The sequence below is a fragment of the Anopheles funestus genome, chromosome 2RL (genome assembly GCF_943734845.2).
Source record: "Anopheles funestus chromosome 2RL, idAnoFuneDA-416_04, whole genome shotgun sequence".
NCBI lineage: Eukaryota > Metazoa > Arthropoda > Insecta > Diptera > Culicidae > Anopheles > Anopheles funestus.
The window spans coordinates 101,140,192-101,162,036 of record NC_064598.1 but is presented as its reverse complement, the minus strand read 5'-3'; the positions used below and the strand labels follow the sequence as shown (position 1 = coordinate 101,162,036).

The following is a 21,845-nucleotide window of genomic DNA, read 5'->3' as shown; positions in this document are numbered from 1 at the left end:
TTTAAATTCTTTAAATTTATTATTTAATAAAAAAGCGACCATTTTTAAGAATCAAATAAATGTATCCTATAAATTATGAAAACAAGAAAATATTCTTCCACACTTTATAAACATAAAAATTCCGCGATCCGAAATGAATGAATGGAAAAGTCAGAAAACGAAATCAGCAAACTCACAGCATAACTGCGAATAGCACGCTATTTCCAATAATGACAAACCTAATCGCACATTGCCTGGCTCATTTCCAATCCAATTGATTCGATTTTAAATTGATATTTTATGTTTTCTGCCTCGATGGTGTGTGTGTGTGTATACGGAAACACGAAAGGAAACCGAAACGGAAAGAAACAAAAAATGAAAGCGCAGAAATCCCATTACAACACAATCCACAAATTGTGAGGACGGCTTTTGGCTAGTCTTAGGTGCTAATAAAAATAGAAGCCATTTTCTTTATCTTTCGTGTTTGTTGTAATATGCTATTGGGGTTTCGGGTTTGAATAAGGAAACACGAGCTTGAATAAGGAAAACACCTCAGCAGAGTGAAAGACATCAATTCATATTCAAGTAACGTAAGTACAGCTGATTGTTATTGATGAACCAACCTTACAGTAAATTGAGTTTTCCTGTTACAAAATTAACTTTTATTAATGAATCCATATTTTTTGCATCTCTTGCATCCCATGTTCCCATAAAAAAAAAACAAAAAAAAAACAAATTATTTATAAAATTGCTATAAAACAAATATTGTCGTGCCTTAAAACATACTCATATTGATTGTATCTATATAAAAGTCTAAAGAAATGTGTAAAGCACATTTTCTTACAGAAAAAAGGTTAATTTGGTTTTTACAACTCATCGTCTATAGCATTAATTAAATCTTCCATATTACATTGAATTGTTTCAGCCGTTTCAGCCTTCAAAGCTATCATTACATTCCGCTGACCAGAACAAATAAAAATAACCACCTCAATCACGCGCCATGAAGCCAAACATTGATTTAAAAATTAATTACAAATTTTTCTTCACTCTGTATCACATTAATATAAACAGCCGCACGAGGTAAATTGGACGAGAGCGCTGTAAATTGTTAACAATAATAAACATTACACGTGTGCTTGCCGAGCATTTCCCATTAAACAACATCAACCACCGGTTGGTGAATCGTTTGCATCAGGAACCGTTCAGGCACATTGGCACGATGCATATCTGTGCTCGCGAATGACCACACATCGGTATAGAGTACTGAAGCCTATAACAATTTCCCGACGGCTATTCACATAAGCGAACCATTTTTTATTTAAATTACACCTTTTGTGTCAGTTTCCATCGTTCGCAATGTGGTACCAAACTGTGTTGCTACCACAAAAAATGGTAAAAATCATAAGCGGCTCAACCGTTTGGTGAAATGTTGAACCTTACTCCACCACCATGTTGTTTTAAAAAGAATTCAACGATATGATGAAACAGCACTCAACTGATGGTCATGATACACGTTGGTCAACGATACCTAACTGTAAATCCGTTCTAGAAATGTACGAATAATAACGATCTAGGTGAGATTTTAGCACGCAACAGTTCAACGATGCTTTCAAACCAGATTTTGAGGATGATGATTACAGAAGTAAAATCGCCATACGAAAATTGAACCGAGCTTTAAACGCAAACCAATTCATTCTGAGCACCTTCTCATTTTAAATATTTTCAAGTAAACAAAAAATTTGTATTAAAACCACATTATTATAGAAATAATTGTCGTACTATTCATTGTCGACAAAACACACTATTGACATGGCCTTGATTGCATCAAATATCGTTTACGGGCTGAATGTGACTCTTGGGAATGAAACAAGTCCCGAAATAAACCCAATATCTCAACATTTTGTTCTTGCCCCAAAAACATCCCTTCCAATCAGTGTGATAGCATACAGGCAAAAGCACAACCGACACATGTTATACCTTTTTCGGACGCATAATAAGAATGACAAAAAATGAATAACAAGATTCCTCTTATCTGGCCTTATCGTTTACTGTCATTTTCATTTGCTTCAGATCCATCCGCTGCAGGCCGAAACCATTAAATTCGAATACAATCAACCGGAGGCTGATATTTGTTTGCTTGTGTATGTTTTTATTGTATATTGTGAATGTGCGCGTTCGTGTGTTAGTAAATTCGAATCTAAGGCAATGTTTTTTTGCTCAGACCGCTTTTTGTGCATTTGCCCGAACTTCGGGATACATTTTGTTAAAGGTAAATTCTACCCGGAATATACCGCAAATAGAAATTTTTAATAGGTAGGAATGGTAGCACTCCCAGCAAATGTAAATATAGAATTTATTAATATTAATACAATTACTTCATTTACGCCGCTTCTGAAACGCTTCTATTTTCCCGCCATTTTGATACAGTAATTAGAACGCCTTCGTTTCAATTTAAAAGCAACCGAAACATCAGCCACCATCAAAGTTAAGTGTTTTTTACTGTTCAACGTTTGCCTCACTTCCACCAAATCTTCCATTAACCGGCAAACGATTGCCTTTGTTACGGTTTCAAGTAGACCCAAAAATTAACCACTTCAATTTTCCGAGAAATTTTGCATTCCAATGAAAGATGAATTCAAAATTATTCAAATGAAAGTAATGGTTTCCGTTTGCTTGGTTTGTCCACACGCTACGTGTAGTACCGGGTTTACTTCGCGGCTTCAGGAGCAAAGCATCAGTACAACAACAACAAAACCCCGCAAGCCACCATGACGATATCGTCATCATCCTTTTGCAAGAACTGGGATCTGCTAATGACCGGTTGCTTTGATGCACGTTGAAACGAATCTGCGTTTGTCCCACTTCTGACGACCTTTCCATTCTTCCGCGCGATAAAACGGTCAGCCGTATCCGTGACGCAAACGGCTGGAAGGTCCATAACAACGGTTAGCAAAATACCCCAATTTCCACAGCCAAAACGATGGCGAACGATACGGGAACTAGCTTGCCAGCACAAGCTTAAGATACGGTATGTTGATTGACATTGACGAATTGCAGGAATGATTTACTGGCTGACCTTCTGACCTTGTGCTGCTGTGGGAATAACGTATCTAAACCCGTACCCGAAATGGAAACGTATTTAGAATAATTGCGCACCCGCTCCTTCTATACGGATGGCTCGCTTATTAGGGTTTCGGAACGTTCATTAGTGAAAGCGTACGGCAACAACGATGAATGATGCGCGTTAAACATGAATCGGTGAATGAATTTAGCTCATCGACACGCAAACACTAACTCAACGTTTGCACCAACCGCAAAACCCTTCGATCAATGGAGGCGCCCAGTCTTTCATCCAGTGTATTTTTCGAGTGCTGTTTCGAAACCGATTCAATTTCATTCGAATCGAGAATAATTATAAATCATGACGGTAGATTTTTGAAAACCAAACAGTATTTAAATGATACCCTTGCACGATGAATCATTTGGCAAACAAACATAAAGTACAGTCCAGCATTAGAAACGTACGGTTAAAGCTAAACATAAATCTTTAAACATGTTGTAACGTTTAAAAACTATTAAACTGAAAGTTCATCAAAAGTGCTTTCAAATAACATTTAGCGAAATTAAATAACCCAAATATTAAAGCACCACATCTGATAAAACTCCAAACCATCGATGACATTTTTTATTTTACTTATGACCTTACTAACAATCAATAAAACGAAAGTAAAACTTATTGAAAACAACATTAGGAAATTTGTCACTGACAAATCTGCAGTCGATACAAAACATTTGAATGATTTATTGCATCAGCATGTCCAACGGCTGCCACTCGTGCAACGACACCGACAGGACACATTTCGCTGATTGTGCAACTGGCTAATGTCACACGCACATCGAGCAGAGATGCCGCCATCAGCGACTGTCGAGAGTGACACCACTAACACTAGCATCGGCACCATTCGAGTAGCTAATAGAATAACATGCATCATGCACAAGATCACCGATGGAAAATCGGGAAAAACGGAGAGAAAAACGAAATCTCACTAGATGATCATTTTCGAAGCACACCGACAGGAACTGACCTCACGCACGGTTTTCCACAGGGTCCTTTCCGAAATGACCTGAGGAGGCAGCACCATGGTAGACAATATTCAAATTTTCATGTTTCACGTGCAACTGTTATCGTGATGCGGATGTCTTCTTTTCAGCGTGCACGTTACTCATGATGTAGTGTGAAAGTAAGCCACTGTTTTCCTATCTTTTCCAGCTGTGTAGGATACCGTACCTTCATTGCGGATATATCGAGAGGCTGGCACACTTTGGTAGTTCGTGGTTCACAGCGATGCAGCGGTCGTTTTTCATTGAATTTTACATCCACACCGGAAACTCATTAGCGGCTAACGGTTGACCTGCATTCTACACACATTTTGGAAGACTCTTGTGCTCACGAACGGCAGTAAAACCACAAATTTCTCATCCCACAAGAGTGAGCAGGAATATACGCAGACTGCCATTGGCAAAAACATTCCAATGCCGGCGCGCGCATAGTTGAGGTTCATTGAAACATTTTCCTACCTACCCCAGTCTAGTGATAGTTCAGGTCAAAACCAATCGGTACGTTGACGTTTTTCCTACTATTTTCTAACCGCCAATTTTGTTCGACCGTCGAAATTGGTGAGAACCATCGTTCCAATATTCAAGAGACCTTCTAGAAAAACAATCAACGGTTGTCGAAGTCACACCTGCGCGTGAGAGTTTGTGCAAACGTCTATCAACTTGATAAACCTGAGAAAGTTCCGTAGTAAATTCCATTAAAGCATTATGTAGTATGAAAACTTTAAAATTTCATACGAAACGAGTTAAGCATTTTAATTAAACTCTATTATCTGATATTTTTTCTTGTTTTATTTTTTTTTTTAAATAGAAAGAAGCATAAGCTAAGGATAATGGTGTACGAAAAAGTTTTAATAATAAAGTTTTAATATAAAATTAAATTATTATCCTTAAATAGATTTTGAATTTCAATATTGTGGTACGTAAAAACTCTCTCAAAACTTACTACACAAATAACCTCGCGATTGAGATAGACTGCAAACCACATAAACACATTTAAAATTGCTAAATATTCGCCAAACTACAGCATGTGTCTTTCAAACAAGAAAAATCGGCTAAATAATAAAACTTACTACTCCCTAGTTTTAAAGATTTTTGCAACATCAATGAATAAAAAGCTAAAGATGAATTATTGGCTCATATACTTTACTCCAAACATATTTTAAAAAAATCGTTTGCGTTAAGGTATGCTGTAATAATATTATCAAAACCATACAAACATTCTCTAGCATATATATCCTCACACACCCACAAAAAGGTTCTTGTTTCCACACGCAAAATCCATCGTTCGATATTGCTTCTCGGTCGCAAACACCGATATGCAGCTCACGAACCAAGAACCCAACACAAACACTTTGCCTGCAGTGTCGCTAATTAAATTAAGCAACACTGCGCAACATAATCCTTTGATATTCGCGAGATTGTGCCTACACAAACTGATACCCCAGCATAAGTTATAGGGTACGGTAGCGATGGCATCTATTGATAGTATGCTCCATAGCGTACATATGACACCACGCCTCCGCACAAACTTTAATTATTAACTTCTACGAGATGTTTAAATTACCTCCAGGTCGCAGCTTTTCAATGGGATCTTTCAAATTATGTAGCATAACAGAATATATCTAGAAGATCTTGGAATATCAATAAGCCTTTTCGAGATAGTCTCTTGAAGACTTTACATACTTTGGAAAGCTATTTAACAATCTTAAAGCGCTATCACGACAAGGAGGTTGAAAACTATTGTTTTGAAAATTATTAATTTCGTTGTGTTGGGTATTTGATACACCTTCAGATGGTGTTCTGTAACGCTTATGCTATGCTTTTTTTATTTCTTCTTCTACGATATAGTTGACTCGTACCTTCCAGGAACACCCCAAAAAACAAGCAATAAATTGTAATTGAAATGACAAATATGGTTCCAACCTTTATGAGGTAACAGTTGAGAGTCGGATTCGAAAGAGGGTCGTCTCATTTGTATCTCATCACGCAGCGGTATAGCCTAAAGCTTGCAAATACGACTACATTTGTACAGCCCGAGAATAACATTGCTTGGTCAAAAATAATCTGGTATCATACTCACCTGATTGCAAAACAACGGTGATAATGTAAAAGCATTTTCTCGTCCATTTTACATGAAAATCCCTACGGGCAGAAGCTTTTTGCTGTGAGATTGTTGTTTTTTATTATTTCTTTTTACTTATCTACCATTCTTCAGTTGGCGACCGATGCTATACGAGGTTGCCTTTGGATCAGGTATGTTTAAAGTATAAATCCAACACAAAATGAAACATTTCAACAGTTAAATCATGCCTTCCGAGAAGCTTTCATTTTTTTTCAGCGTAAGATTTATGATTGGTGCTCAGTAATGCAGGCACATCGTGTAGAAATAGTTCATGAGGAAAAAATATCACGCTCGAATGAAAAGGAAAGTACCCCAACACGTGTATCTGATAAGCAATTCAGATCAATGCAAATGAAGCTGCCCTTGTATTTTCATCCAGTAAGAAAGTCAACGTAGCTGAAGTTTGTTGTGCGTTGATCGGTCCTCTGGACAAAAATATAAGGTTCGTAATTTAACTTCAATTAACGCAGGGATTTTTAGTACAATAAACTGTTTCTCAACCATTTCTTCAATTCTACATATGTACAATAGCCACCATGTCTGCTATTTCTAAAGGATCACAACGCTGGCCTGCACATCTAGCATCATTTAGCTACAATATTCAATAAAAAAATATCACGGGGACTCTGATAGACATGGTGGACTTAATGCTTTTTTTGTTACCAAAAGCATAAGCAAACGAGTTATTACTCGTCGCTCGTGTACAACAGCTGATACAGAGCTTTTTGATGGGAGTAACTTCTGCTGGATTTGCAGACGTTTGAATGTCATACATAATTACCTTCACTCAAGCAACTGCTCGCTAGATGATCCTTTGTTCTTCGTCAAGGTTAGGAGTTCCGACTCACAGACAACCAACGGTCGTTCGTATCATTGCCTTTCGGATGCTGTACTTGCGCCATTACCGTTCCCTATTACCAATGATCATACTGCTCGATACGAAATTGTGGGTTTTTTTACGATTCAGCTGATACAGCAATAATTATCCTCTTTATAACCTAGCATAAATTGTTTGCAAAGGAACCAAAACGCAGCATGATGGTTTCGCTGATTATTTATTAACATGCTGAAAGGAACAAAAGAATGTATTTTCATACGCTTTCGTATCATAAAAAGTTCATTCAGACATCTTTTTTCCATTATTATGTTTTTTTGATTGTTTACTATGGGTTTATTTTTACAGCCAGCAGTTTAAAAAAACTTTTAAAAGCCTTTAAAACACCATCAAAACAACATTGCAATAAACCCTATTAGTACCAATCGTTTTCTTCACAATCAGAGTGTTAAAAATCATTTCTATAGGTTCACAAGGCTATTAAACTAGTAATTTTCATAAAATGATTAGACAAGCTGTGGTAATGCTAAAAACAGTAACAAAAACATTTATTGGCAGCACCCATTATGCATAATCAAGATACATATGCATGAAAATTATTCAACCCTTTCATCGTCATAAACAAACGGTCATAAACTAGGAAAAAAAATATTCAAGAGAGCCCAAACTGAAATGCAACAATCACATTCATTCAGCAATGCCTTTCGCAAAGCGAGATAGTTAGGGATGGCAATGGAATATGGAACACAAGACATAAAGCACACGTTTTATTATGCTTCACATGTGTTTTGTCAGAGCACACATAAAGAAACCATATAAGATGACTGCTTAATGAAAGAGAAAATTTTCCATTCTAATCTCAAAACCAAAATGATAACAAAAAATCAAACAAATCGACCAAGTCATAAACTGCAATGCTTGTCCGTCCCTTTTTTGGATGACCAATCAGCCATTGAAAAATGATCCCTAAGTGAAGATACATTATTCATATAGTGTTTGGTGAAAAAAATGATGACACAGTAAAACAGAAAAATGATCGAATATTTGTCATTTGAAAAAATTCTATTATCACTATGTTGCTACAAGACGTCCCCAACAAAACATTTTGAATATAACGTACGAATTCAAAAGGCAAGACCACATCGAAATTAGGCGAACTCATCTACAATTCTGTCCAAATTCGTAAGCGTATTTGCAAAGCCTGAGCAATACAAACACAACCAAAAATCGATTGGAAAACTCGTGCCACTATGCCTTTGCCCAACTCTGTATGCGCCAGACTATCCTACCATCTTGAGAGCCAGCTAAACGAATGATAGAGAGAAAACGAATAGCACGGAATGCTTTTAAAGAATCATTCTTGGCTTTCTTTACCATCCATTTCCTGCTGCTAAACTCTTCTGTGAGTTCGGGTTACAGCTACGAGTATGCATGCTTGACATGGTGCACCGCAAGCGTAACCGGAGAAATGGAAAACGATCCCGACACCATCTGATTGCATATGCTCCAGTTCCAATTCCTGTTCACTTCATCGATTTTTGCAACGAAACGTCGTAGCAAAACGTTGTGGAATAGCAACTGGAAGTCGACAGAACTGCACACACTTACACAGTTTGGAATGCATTAGGAGGCATGAAACTTGTTTTGTCTTCCTTGTTGGCTTGTTGCCTCGAATACCATCTTTGGCTGCAGTTTAAAGTGGTAATATATGTTATTGTTTCTAATTTTTAAACACATTTTTGAATCAACAAAATTAATGCTTTGTTAAATCCTATCGCCACAGTTGATTGCATAGAATGTGTTTGTCCAATAATACTATCTCTAAGGCCAATTCTTTTCCCATCATAACGGCATAGCACTTGAGCCATAATCTTTACAACACATGAAACATCAAATAGCTTTTGCATTAGTGAAAAAAGGTGTTTGAAGTACGCCTTACTTTATTCAATCCCGCGCTACACACACGCTATAAAAAGAAATTTCAATGGCGTCAATATTGACTGTTCAAACACCTCACCATATCAAGAATCAACGATCGTCAAATTCAATTGCTTTGTGTCACACGAAAAGCGTTTCGACAACAGTACATAAACCTTTCATCTGTGTCAATTTTCTCCATGAATAAAGTTTCAATGTACCCATATCAGTATACAATACTGATAACCAATCATTCCTGGATCTTTCGTCAATAGACATTGCTTGGTTTAGCTGTTCTATCACTTGGTGTCGTTTGATAAGAAAAAATGACACAATGTACACAATATGTTGAATGAGAAAGTAATCGTCTCAGTCAACCCAACGAGTTAATGCAGGATAAACCGTGGGAAATCATGTTACCTTGAAGCCTACCAAGCGTCTCCACCGGACGAGCTATTGAAACAGTCGATGAAAGAAAGCTTGTAGATAGCGTAAACCATTAGCTATTCGCAAACGCCTCACTTATGCTTTACAAAGCGCTCTCCATAGAAAAGAGCTTCCGTGTGAGCAAGTGTTTAGCTTGGATCATAAATCTAGCTTCCTAGTGCAGCACTCAGATGAATGAGCTACGCCAGCCGTAGGCCGTTTTATGATAAATCTCACACAAACCGTCCGTCAATCCATGCCCCTCGATATAGAGTGTCTTTCGAATATTGCTACACTTCAAGTCGTTGTACCTTCCATCGATTGCGGTTGTCGGCGATGATGCCACATAAGTACGTATGGACTAAAAGTTCGAATCGCTTAGAAAATGATTTATGTTATTGACTAAAAAGCGCACGACCACACTGTCGCCAACAATATGGATCAACTTAATGGTTGCTCGAGTGAATCGATCGTACGTTCGCACAATGTTATCGATGAAATTGAAAGCGTATCGAATGCTGTCTAAAACGGAAGAAAAAGCAAACACATCAACAAGCTGCCAGTCGCCTGAAGAAAATGGCGTGCGAAACCCTATTGACTACATTGGTCCATCCCGAGGAGCTTACATTGATGTGGGTGGGAATTATATTCTCACGCTCCTTTTGCAGACCTAACAAACAAACATTGTACTGAGCTTTTAAATCATGGCTTCTTGCGTCTTGTGAAAAACATGTTTTTATTTTTTAAACGCGTTTCCTTTCAGAGATGTTTAGATGTTTCTTTCGCAACACTCAACTTTTTTGTTTAGAAAATTTGTTATAAAACATATTCTCTCAAGTAGGCAGTATAACTTGAAGCTGGAAATAAATAAAATATTGTTGCTCTCGACGTCAGCGTAAAATAAAAGAAAAAGTTTTAAATTAACGCTTAATATGCTGGTTGGTAAGTTTAACATGCATGTGAAAGAAAGAGAAAGAGTAAGTGTAATCCTTCATAATGAATGTCTGATGTATTTTTGCAAAATATATAATCCCGTAAGATGATTCCTTCCTTACTATCAGAGTTAATCGATGCCACGATGATATAATTGTATTATATTTACAAACAAAGAAATTTCTCATGATCGAGCACATTGATTCTTTCCCTCGTGTATTGTTAATCTGTTTTGTTCATTTCAAATTTTATCCAACTTCAATTGTATGTGTGACTTAGAGCGACTGTTATACTCGTAACAGTGCGTGGTAATAGCGTATTGAATATAGCGGCTGGAAACGATTCAGCTACAAATCAGCTTTAACGGGCATTTCCCAACATACGTTGCCTTCACAGTAGAGTACACCAATATAAAGTATGCCTAAAGGAAGTTTCTTGAAGGCACTTCGGTTCAGAGACGAATATCATCAACTTTGTGGATGATTTCTTTGAAACCGAAATGATAAAATGATGTATCAAGTGCGATACATTTGGATGTATGATGTAAGTTCTTCACCGTTGGAAGAGTTATTTCGAGGACGTGAAGAATTTAGCAAACGCAAGTTGTTGCCCAAGGCAAGCAACATCATTTATCCGACCCAGGCAAATGCTTGAACTAAATTTGACTGTTCTGAAACAACATGTGAATCATGTTATCATTAATTAGTATTTTTTGGGCTTAGCTAACATTTTACCGCATCACAAAATTGCCTTGATTGTTATTCGATGTCAGTGTCAACAGAACGAATTCGAGTACTTCCAATGAATTGGTCAATGACAACAATCTTGAAACAAAGCAAATTTAAATGATAAATCAACACCACTCTAAACCAAACCCAACCATCACTAATCGTACTCATCTGCAGTACTTCAACTGCCTACAAACAGAGTATGGGGTTGTTTTATTCCAACCATTCATTTGCATCAAGATCCGGCCCTGATTTCATTTCGTAGCCTATCCGAAAAGCCTTGTGAATGAGGTTTCAACGTTTGTGGATTTCCTTCTTCACTCAAACTTCTTCACTATTCATGGAACTACATTGCATTCGATATTCACAGCATGTCTACTAAGCTGAAGCTGCATACAACTTGGCTGACACGGTAAAACTCACTCACCAAGAAAATGGAGTTCTCCTGATGCTATTCCAATCATGATCACACTCGACCTGACCTAAACTAGTCCATCCTGTAGAACACTCCGTTTAAACATCGTGAAGACGAGCCTACGTACCCGATTAGCGTTGGTGTGTAACATTCTTCTTGTGAACTTTCATACGACCGGATCATTTTGGGTTTCCTTTGAATTGCCGGTCAATTTCGGAGAGTAAACTTTGACTGCTGCTTTAGGAACTATGGGTAAATCAGGAAATTGTTATTAAATTAACCACAGCAAGGACATGTCGTATTAAGTATAAACCTTGTTAAAATAACAGTTAGAGGAAGTTGTCGCAAGTCTAAAAAAACTGAGGCCAGCAAAATTGACCAAAACATAACATGAAGCGAGACCATCAGTGCGAGCTGTCCAACTTTGATTTTAAATGCATAACACGTTCTTTGACTCTTTCACTGTGCTTCAGATAAAGAAGAAGAAAATACTTTGTGCATCATCGTGTTGTCCATTCCAGAAAAGAATTACGGGAAATAATGATGGTTTGATGTGGAAACAGATCAACAAGCGAAAGTCTACTGTCTGTCAAGGTAATACCGTAATCATACAGTTCGCCTTCGTGCATAGTGTTCAAAGGTTCTTGTAAAAGCTTCCATCTGCAATAAAGCGAAACACGCTTTACATGTGAAAGGTAAGCCAAAGGCAAATAAATTTCATCGTAATACGAAGCAAGAGAAACAGAAGGTACGTTGTAACGTAGCAATACAAATATTCCGTACATTGTACCAACACGCAACCATTAGATAGACCGTTACGGAATAACAATGGGATATAATTCTTTTTTCCCTTACAGTTGTTCTGATTTTTTCAAAGGATGAAAATCCTTAATGGATAACCGTGCTGTAATGGAATTCCGGTTTAATATAATCTTTTACACTTAATTCGATTCCATTCCCCGAAAGAGGTGAAAATCGTGTCTAAAAAACAAAATGCATACATAACTTTACAGTGATTTGAGTGTGATTTAAAATCATACAAATAAGTTGGTTAAAACAATAATAAACAGTTATACATTCATGCTACTAACGCGTGCTCGCATAACCCAACTTTTTATGCCTAACCATTATGATTCGAATCTTTTGACTAGTAAAGTAAAAGCTCTGCGGTCGTAAACATATACACGGGTCTAGCAAATTCAAATTGTAAATCACACGCCCTATTAACGTGAATGTTGGATACTGTCCAAGTCATTTAACACAACATTTACCTATGGTTCGGCGTATCATCGTAAATTAATGTATTGCAGTTGTGGTACATTTTCTTGAACTTTTTATGCAACATTTGTCGTCGCGTGGAATCGTGTTTATAGCCGCAACGGGAATTGTAATACGAAACATCTCCTTATTTCAATCGATGCTCTATAAATAAAACAAACATTCAATTACGGCATTCATCATCTTTCCAAATTACTTTCTTCTCGACTGCTCGTGGTCAATTACTTATCACCTTGAAAAAACAAATTGAATGAAAACTATAGAAATGCGAACAGCCCATTTATTCCCCCAACTGTCCAGCATAATTTTGCTGCTGTCACGTCAACCACAGAACAGTCAGCCCTGTTCCTCCATCCTGTCCTGCCTTCACTGGTCAACAAAATCAAAAACCACTCAAAATAAAAATAAATCTAACACGGAAAATAGCACGCCCCAAGGCTCTGTTTGGATTCAACATGTCGCCAGAAGCTCCGTGCCTTCCAGTATAATGTCGTCCTGTGTCTCTATTAAATAACACATCCTGCTGTCCCAAATCAAAGCTCTCTGGCTCTTCTTTTCTCTTTGCTGAGCAAGATTTTTCTCTTCTACAAGGAAGGTTTTCTTTCTTAAATTCCTTTCCCATCGGCTTGAATTGGTCAACATTTGTGAGGCATGCCACAGTGACTCGAGAGCGCCGTCATCAATCTGTGGCCATTCATCTTTCTTGAGCGATTTTCGTGTTAGAGGCGTAGGGATAAAACAACGGCCCAACGAATGCCTGTACTGTCATGATTAGCGTCATTTATGGCTGAAAGAATCTTCAAGATTTCGGCCAAGACACGACGTTTACTACTCGTGACGGATCATACACACTCAGAGCACGCAGTATTGCACTTCTGTTTGTGACTATGAATACAAATCCGTCAGCGTTTCCTTCTAGATATCCAAACATCGCTGTATCAATTACATTAATTTTGTTTCTCGTCCATGAAAATATTTGTGACAAGGTCTCTGTAAACATCTGAGGTGTCTAAACCTTATCCAAATGCTGGGGAAAAGTTCAGATCTCACCAGTAATAAGAGTTGGCACCAACAAAAGCCAACATACCGTGGAAAATCATTATCTCGTGTAGAACACCCGGTGCCGCACGAAGAAGCGTTTTCTTGGGAAAATACATTCCGTCACCAGTTTACCACATAGCAGAAGCCTCTTAGTAGTGTCTTCTATTTCGAACCAATCGATTTTCTCCAAGCTAAATGCACCCTTCTTCGTGTCTTGTACATTCGATGTCAACTGGTCGTACGTGCATTTGACCTCGTCCCGTAGCAAGCGACTCGTATTTCAAGTGTTGAAAATCAGAAAAGCGAGGAGATTTACGGAATGCAACACCACAACACCAGTCGGATGATTGCTCTTAGTTCCAATTCCAACCTTCATACGACAGCTTAAGGAACCGAGCTTCCTTTAGTGACAACCAGGAGAACATGCAATAGTGAAATATTATCAATACCAATGATATTCCTTCCAGCCATAGACAAGTTTAATATCCAGCTTCCAGCATGAAAATAAAGCATTGCAGAAGCTTCTTTCGATTCGTTCTTTCAGGCCCTGTAAACGAATACTCTGGTCAAGAAAATACACAGTACAACGAATTGGTAAACTCTGAGAATGTGATACTGAGATTGCTTTTCTAAGAAATATGGCTTTCGTATGGATGAAGTACAGTGGTAATTCCGAAAGGCTTCTTACATTGTCCCTATTTAACTGACCTCTTTTTTATTTTGAAGTTTTTCCATTCGTTCAACTATTCTACACACTTTTACTATCCCCACACTGCACCACCATTTGGAAGATGTTCTGTTTTCGTCGTGTCATTCTAACTGCACTGCGCCATGTTCATCTGTATTGGGCAGTTTTGTTTGCTTTTCCTAGCAACAACTTACTGCATGTTATTGTATCGTTGTGCCATGCCTCTCATTGCAATACGTTGCTTCGCTACGAATCAAGAAACTTCGATGTCAACTTCAATCGAGTGTACTCTACATTGGGTTACATCAGCACGATTTCGAGTCGATGGAAGAATCCGGTCGCAGGTGCTCGTTATTGTTGAGGATTTGTGGTCTGTCAGCAGTTGTTATGCATCGACTGGTTTTTGTTCTCTCGTTCGAAGCACTGATTGCTTCGGGCAGCTTTGTGGATCATGCTAGGAAATGCAATTACAGATGCAGTATTTGCATTTACTCTTAAGTAAATTGCAAGGCGATAGAATACCCAACACCTGTTGCACTTTAGAGGAAAGGGAGAATCTTTTGATTGTCTTCATAAAATTTATAAATAATGGTTTTTTTTGGGCAAACAAACTGTTAAACATCGGAATTCCACATACATTCTAATCCATCTCTACAATACCTTAACGCAACAAAACCCTAATATTTCAGTGGGTTATATCTCGCTGTCAAGAAGGTTGTTTTCACCTCGGTGACCACGGTACACCACATACTAATGTAAACATATGCACATTTTGGAACCGGAACCACATTGTACTGGAATATGCAAATGTACTAACTGCATAACGATCATACCAGTTTGTGGCTACGCAACCATGTCCAGCAGCAAAACGAACAAGCTGGATCATACAACAGTAAGTTTATGTAATTGCCAGATCATGTTAGCTTATGTCTGTTGAACATTGGTCATTAATAATCTTGTTTCTACCGGGCATTGTACCGTCATCCGGAATGGAAACTAATCAAGTTCACTACCAAATAGCTGGAGGATATGCTTTCTTCAACCATTGGACATTACTTGCTATCTTTCTTCATCACAGTTCGCTGAAACAGTTCATTCGTTTTTTTTCTCATGCTGCATTATTTTGTGTTTCATGTCAGTTTTGCGGAAAACATTTCTCCTTTAAGAGTATAAACGAGTGGCGGTTGATCATAAATGACATTAGGTGTTCTTCATCGCAGTTGGGAATTTGTCCACAAGAAATGAGAATTTGTTGATTGTTTAACATTTGAGACTACGTACAACATCAGTACCGTCATCTTTAGAAATCCCAAACTTCCAACAAATAATGCCAAACTTCCGAGTAATTGAATGATCAAAATCAAGGATTTCAATTGCTATGCTATGCTAGCAACGAAATTACAAATTGCAATTAGATCAATTTTATTCCGTAAAATATATTCCTGCTCATTAAACTTCTAGCAGCAGGGCATGGCAGAACTTTTATTCTTACATACCCTTTCAAAATATTTCATCATCATTTTAGCCCGTCGTTTCGTCAATTACGTGCTCTTGGTCGTCAAAATGGCAACCGAAAATAAAAGTATCCCATCTAACTTTCCTTCGCTTCCCCCGAGCTGTGCGACATAAATCAGTCCTTAATTAGTTCGACATTTCTTTCACAACGCTTGTGTTTTACGTCTCCACACGTACGCATGCATGCGCGAGCGTGCTTGTTACAGCAGTACAGAAGAACCTTCGTACCTAGCACAACTTTCTGTTCATCTTTCTCCGAATGATCTGAATGAAAAAGAAAAACTGTAAAAAGTTTCAAAAGCTATATCCTTGAAAATTTATAACCTTAGGCATTTATTCACAACAAAATAATTCTTCAAAAGAATTGTTGAAAAATTAGGAAAAGTTACATTCAGCATTTTTAAATAAGACTTTAAAGATTTTTTTAACTATTTAAAAAAAATTAATCTAAAACATTTTACTATCTAATATTTCACAATAATTTAAACGAACAAATAAGAAATTTAACGTCAGAGAGGTATTTCTCTTTAAACCTACTACCGCAAACAGTCAAAATAATAAAATGTTTACCAAACTCTACGAATTTCACCGACGTTGAACACATTTAATCCATTTTACCCTTATCGCGTGCAAAAACTTCTAAATGTCTAGCTATCAACCACAACCAAGTGTTACAAGGAATGAGTGAAGAAAGAAATAACGACCACTTCAAAATTTTTCATGTGTTACTAATGCATACGATCCTCAATGGTAGGTAGGTACAGACGTTTTCCAATATTATGATTTTTTGTTAATTAGTGTTCATGTCGAGGCGGAACATACACACCAGATACATTGTACTACCATTGCTATGCATGGTTGACATACCGCAGGGATGGATATTTAAAGCGCATTCTAATGTGAAATCTCATTTTTTTATAATGTATTACGCATTCGTAGTATAAAAAAAACTGGAATATAATGGTCTGATGTAACACATTATTAGCATTTCAAACATATTAAAAAGTATGTATGAAAAATGCGCAACATCAAATGTAAAAGAGTGTTTCAAATAAAATAACATTTATGATGAAAACCCTCTATTTTACATTCTTCCTTCTCTACTGTTATATGTTTCTATTTTCATTTATCTATGATTATTTTTTACATACTGTTTTAAACAATCAAGCAATGTTTACTGATTCACGCACACCGAATGATGAAATGAATGGGTAATTGAATTTCCCTGCCGGTGAGAAAACTTCTTAAATTCTTGTGATAATTAAAATGCCACCGGAAAATCACTTCAGCTTACCTTTTTTTGTCTCTATCCATCACCGGTGACATCAGTGCGAATTCAATGAATAGGGAAAGTGAGCATGAAATCATTTCCGCTAAGCCAGTTGAAAACTTCGCTAGACGAATTTCACAATTGCTCATACTATACGAACTCTTCCAATTTCAACCGAGTAATATTTATGTGAGATGATGGATAACTGTTTTTAACTGTTTTTTTTTTTTAAAGGTTTAATGTTTAAGAACAAACCTTTTTTAATAGCAGAAAGCCAACGTAATGACAAGAATTTTCACAATGTGTTCGTTATAGCAAATTACCTTATTCACCCAGCATAACAAATAATCAAGTAAAAGAATCAAAATCAAAAGAAATCAGAATCAAAAGAATCATAGAAAATCGTTGGGTTCTTTAATATTCTTTTAGACTTTCCGTATAGGTTGTTTAAAGTAATATTACGTTTAAAAATATGAATAATCTGGAATAATAATCTATATAATAATCTGATGAAGTCCATTCTACATAAATAAATATTGAAACGAATGCCATTATCACGATACTTCTGACTGCACTTTTTATCCCCAATATAGTTAAATCACCTTTGCAATTTTGAACCAAAATTAGCAATATAATTCTAACCATATTTTGTGCTTACATTTTTCTTCATTTAGTTTCGTAAAATCAGTGCTATACTACATAGACCATTTGCCTTTGCCTTGTACAAACAGAGAACGACTCCTTTTTTTCTGTATCATAATCGTTTTGACCGCCAGCAAAGCCGATTACATCAATCTAATATTTTCTCATTCTTCGTTGCTTTCAAAGCAGTTTTGCCGATGCATAAACTTTCGTGCAAAACGACTGCACATTTCGGTGCAGCCGCTTGATCGCTGTTTCTTGCAAATTATACTTATATTTCCGGATTATATGCATGTAGTTTTATACACAGATTTAAAGCAGGGTAACAAAATTTAAAACGAGTAAAAAGAAGAACATTTTTGTTAATTTAAACAAATGTATTGAAAAATATTATTTTTAAACAGTCTAGAACTTTCTTGACATTTTCATCGGATAAACGTCATGCTTGATTAAACTTTATTCCATTTGCAATAGATAACGTTGTACCTGCTGCTTATTTTACCATACAACTATGGAGCTGACCCATTGGAACAGCAACTACTGAGTGGAAAAGTTTATCTTCGCCTATCATTGCTTAAAAAAATGATAAAGAATTTCTTAAACAATGAACAACACTGTTTTATTGTCTCCGTTTATGTTGAGCAGCAACTGTACTGAAAGGGACATCTCCACCCAAGCGGTCGACCGGTGGGTTGGATGAACTTGTTTCAATTATGACAGTTTCTTGGAGAGATAGTGCACCTGGGTACCTTTCTCCGTACAATTTGTTTACTTTTTGCCAACGCTAAAGTGTAATCATTCTAGCTCACTAGTTTTGAACATTTCTCAGCCTGGCTCGTTATGCAGATTGGTGGCTTTATCCTCCACCTGTAACGACTTAAAGAGCTGTAATCAACTTAAACCATCTCTGCTAATAATTGGACAAACCTCAGCAAAGTTAACCCTTTACTCACTATACCTTAGCTTAATTACCAAACAAATGAATCATTCTCAAATTGCGACGAAAGTTGCCACGTTTGCCGTCCCCTTCTCCCAATTTCCAATTAAAAGAGTATCAAAGTTAAAAACCAGCGATGCGAAGTAGAAACGGAAAGGCTAATTTTCGTCCATTCGCTGCAGTGAAACCGATGCTCTGATGAAGATGTTTGCACCTGGTTTGAATCGCACAGTATCCACCATCGTCAATTCAGACGGTAATCGGATAAGCAATCTGTTTAATTAACAGAGGACTCGATTTAATAATTCATCCACTCCAAAACTGAATCAAAGAGTTTTTCACTCACAAAAGAAAGGGTGAAGATTTCAAATGGCTTGCGTCTGTTGTTATCCTTGCTCATGGATCGCGTTGTCACACTTAAGACTCGTTCAACTTTAAGCGAAAAACTTTTTCATGTTGAAGAACATTTCTACGATTTCTCGCTTCGTAAAGGTGTAATAGGCTATGCTCCAACACCTATGTATAGCACAACCATTTCCATTCGCCAGACGTGTTTTGTTACACGTTGAATCACTTTCTGGCGCTGCAAAATCTCAACCGTTTGCCATCGATTTACATTAAAAAAGGAAAACGGATAAACTGTACATACTTACGAAAAACACTATCAAACCATACCAGCGGTGTACTTGAGCGACGTGTGCTGTGTGGTTTCGCGGCTTAACTAAGTGCCATAAAACCAAACCGGTAATCGATGGGAAGCTTTCTCATGCGAACGTAACGGACCCCGGGCTGGTGGTATTTCAAAAGATTGCTTATTCTGTCTAGACGTTGCGGTGATGGGAAAATTGAAATTCTTACCGCCCGATCGGAGAGATCCGGTGTTGTTACGAAGAATTTCCACCGAAGAAACGTATTATCTTCTGCACCATTAGCTGGGCACCACATAACAGCACCAGCGAACTTTCTGACTTGAAGTGGCGGCATCCAACAGGCTGGAGGATCAATTTAGTCCAAAATCGAGCCGTTTCTTTTCAGAGCACGTGCATGGGTGAAAATTCACCGGTGAAACACTATGAAATGTTCGTAGATTTTTTGGACCAAACATTTTCAGTCGTGTGCCATTGTAAAGAAATGTGTGGGTAAAATGAAGGACATCAATTCGACTAATCTGGTCACAGAATAAAAAATTGAAGAATAATTAAATTTTGAGTGACATTTGCTATCATCTCCTATCATTTGTTCCTATAAAAAATCCTTCAGTAAAGTCATCTGTAATAAATCATACCTATTATCTTATCTACCTAGTACTATAAAACACTAATTTCATTGCCAGGATGTGTGTATCTTAACTTACTTCGACGATTTTGCATAAGGAAAGCATACGGAGAAGGTTATAAAAGCATCCCTCAGCTGGACGTCTATAACAATGTTATACAAAACTTCTCATTAAATGTAATGGATCTCCATCAAATGGTGCTAAAAATCACAATAAACAACCGCAGATCAACCGAATTAACCCACGGAAACATAAGCACGCTCCCGTCGTTATACCGCCGTATTCCCTTTTCGTATGCTCTTTTCATGGGCATTTTAGAATTTTACGCCTTCCTTCAAAACTTTATTTACGGTCTATAAATATAAAAGCCTCCCAAAAAAAAAACAATGAAACCCACTTCAATAGGTTTAATCACTGATGCTTGTAATTTTTTTCGCAATCATTTTCACCGGCGCCTAGAATTTTGTTTCCCATTTATCCGTCCTACTGGCACTTGTTGAAAGTGTTCTTACCATTACCATTGCCAGCGACCCCAATTTCGCTGCTCAAAAATGACACAGGAGGTATGTCCTTACTAAAAACATACGATAAGAAGCTTCTCCAAAATGCTTTCAAGTTCTTGCAGCATTCTTTCTGGTGTTGTGCGTCCGATAAATTTCATTTTGTTATTCTACGGAATCAGCCAAACGTTTCGCTTTGTCTATTGGGCGGTTTCCATCAAAATATTTAAGCTTCAAACGAAACAATAATATTGTCCATCAGTGCTCTGCGCTACTGATACTTGAAAGCTGTAGCATGCAAGACATTTGTCAACAAATTGGATCATAAAACACACTTCTCTTCACTGTGGGAATACGCTCCTTTTTATGGATCCGACTTTGCTTGAAAAGGTGCAAAGTGCTTTCCATCTTGCGTATATAACACCTTAATAACATTTTCAAAATGCCCTCAAAAAGCAAATTCATTGAAAAAATGAACAAGATTTTTTTTGCTGAAAACATAAATTTTCGAAAAAACTTTCAAAACCATTTATTACCGTTTAGTGTTCATATTTTCTGATGGAGACGCCCAGTACTTTATGTCAAGCGATGGAGGCGCCTAGCTTGGGATAATGTTTAATGTAAGTATTTTACCGCCATTCTCAAAGAGTTTATTATATACAAATTATACATTATAATACATCATTTAAACAGAAGTTTATCACTACACAGTTATCCATAAAAAAGCATACAGAATATCTTGCTATGTTGTACGTAGCATAATGTGGTTTTGCAATCGTTGCTTGCAGGCTCTGTTCCTGACCACAACACAAATTGTCAATTAACGCAACAGACACTGTCCGTGACCTACACACTAAAGAACTCACTCAGAATTTAATAATATACAAACAAGAACCTCAACCATCACCTGATGTTTCACGATGTGTTTGGTAAACGAACGGCATCAAGTGCGGTATGCTTTGTCGGACAGTTTTAATCCGCACTACAGTAACCGCACTAATAACCACAGATACATACACCTCGCTAACTCCACTGTTGACCTCTTTAAACTATGTCATAAAGTTTCCTACCAGCGACTGGCAGACAGTAACATGTTTCCTTGAGCGTTTGAACAATATCAACTTAAATTCACTTCATCATAAGTGTATTCAAAGCACTAGTAAACAAACGCTGTTAATACACAAACAGATTCAAACGAAATCATTAGAGGTAGCACAAGAACAA

At 37.2% G+C, this 21,845-nt stretch overlaps 1 protein-coding gene across 1 annotated transcript in view; it reads right to left on the bottom strand.

The window, feature by feature from the left end:
• Positions 1 to 21,845, bottom strand: part of LOC125762348 (zwei Ig domain protein zig-8-like) — a 75,821-nt gene that overhangs the window by 52,995 nt on the left and 981 nt on the right. The window lies entirely within an intron of this gene.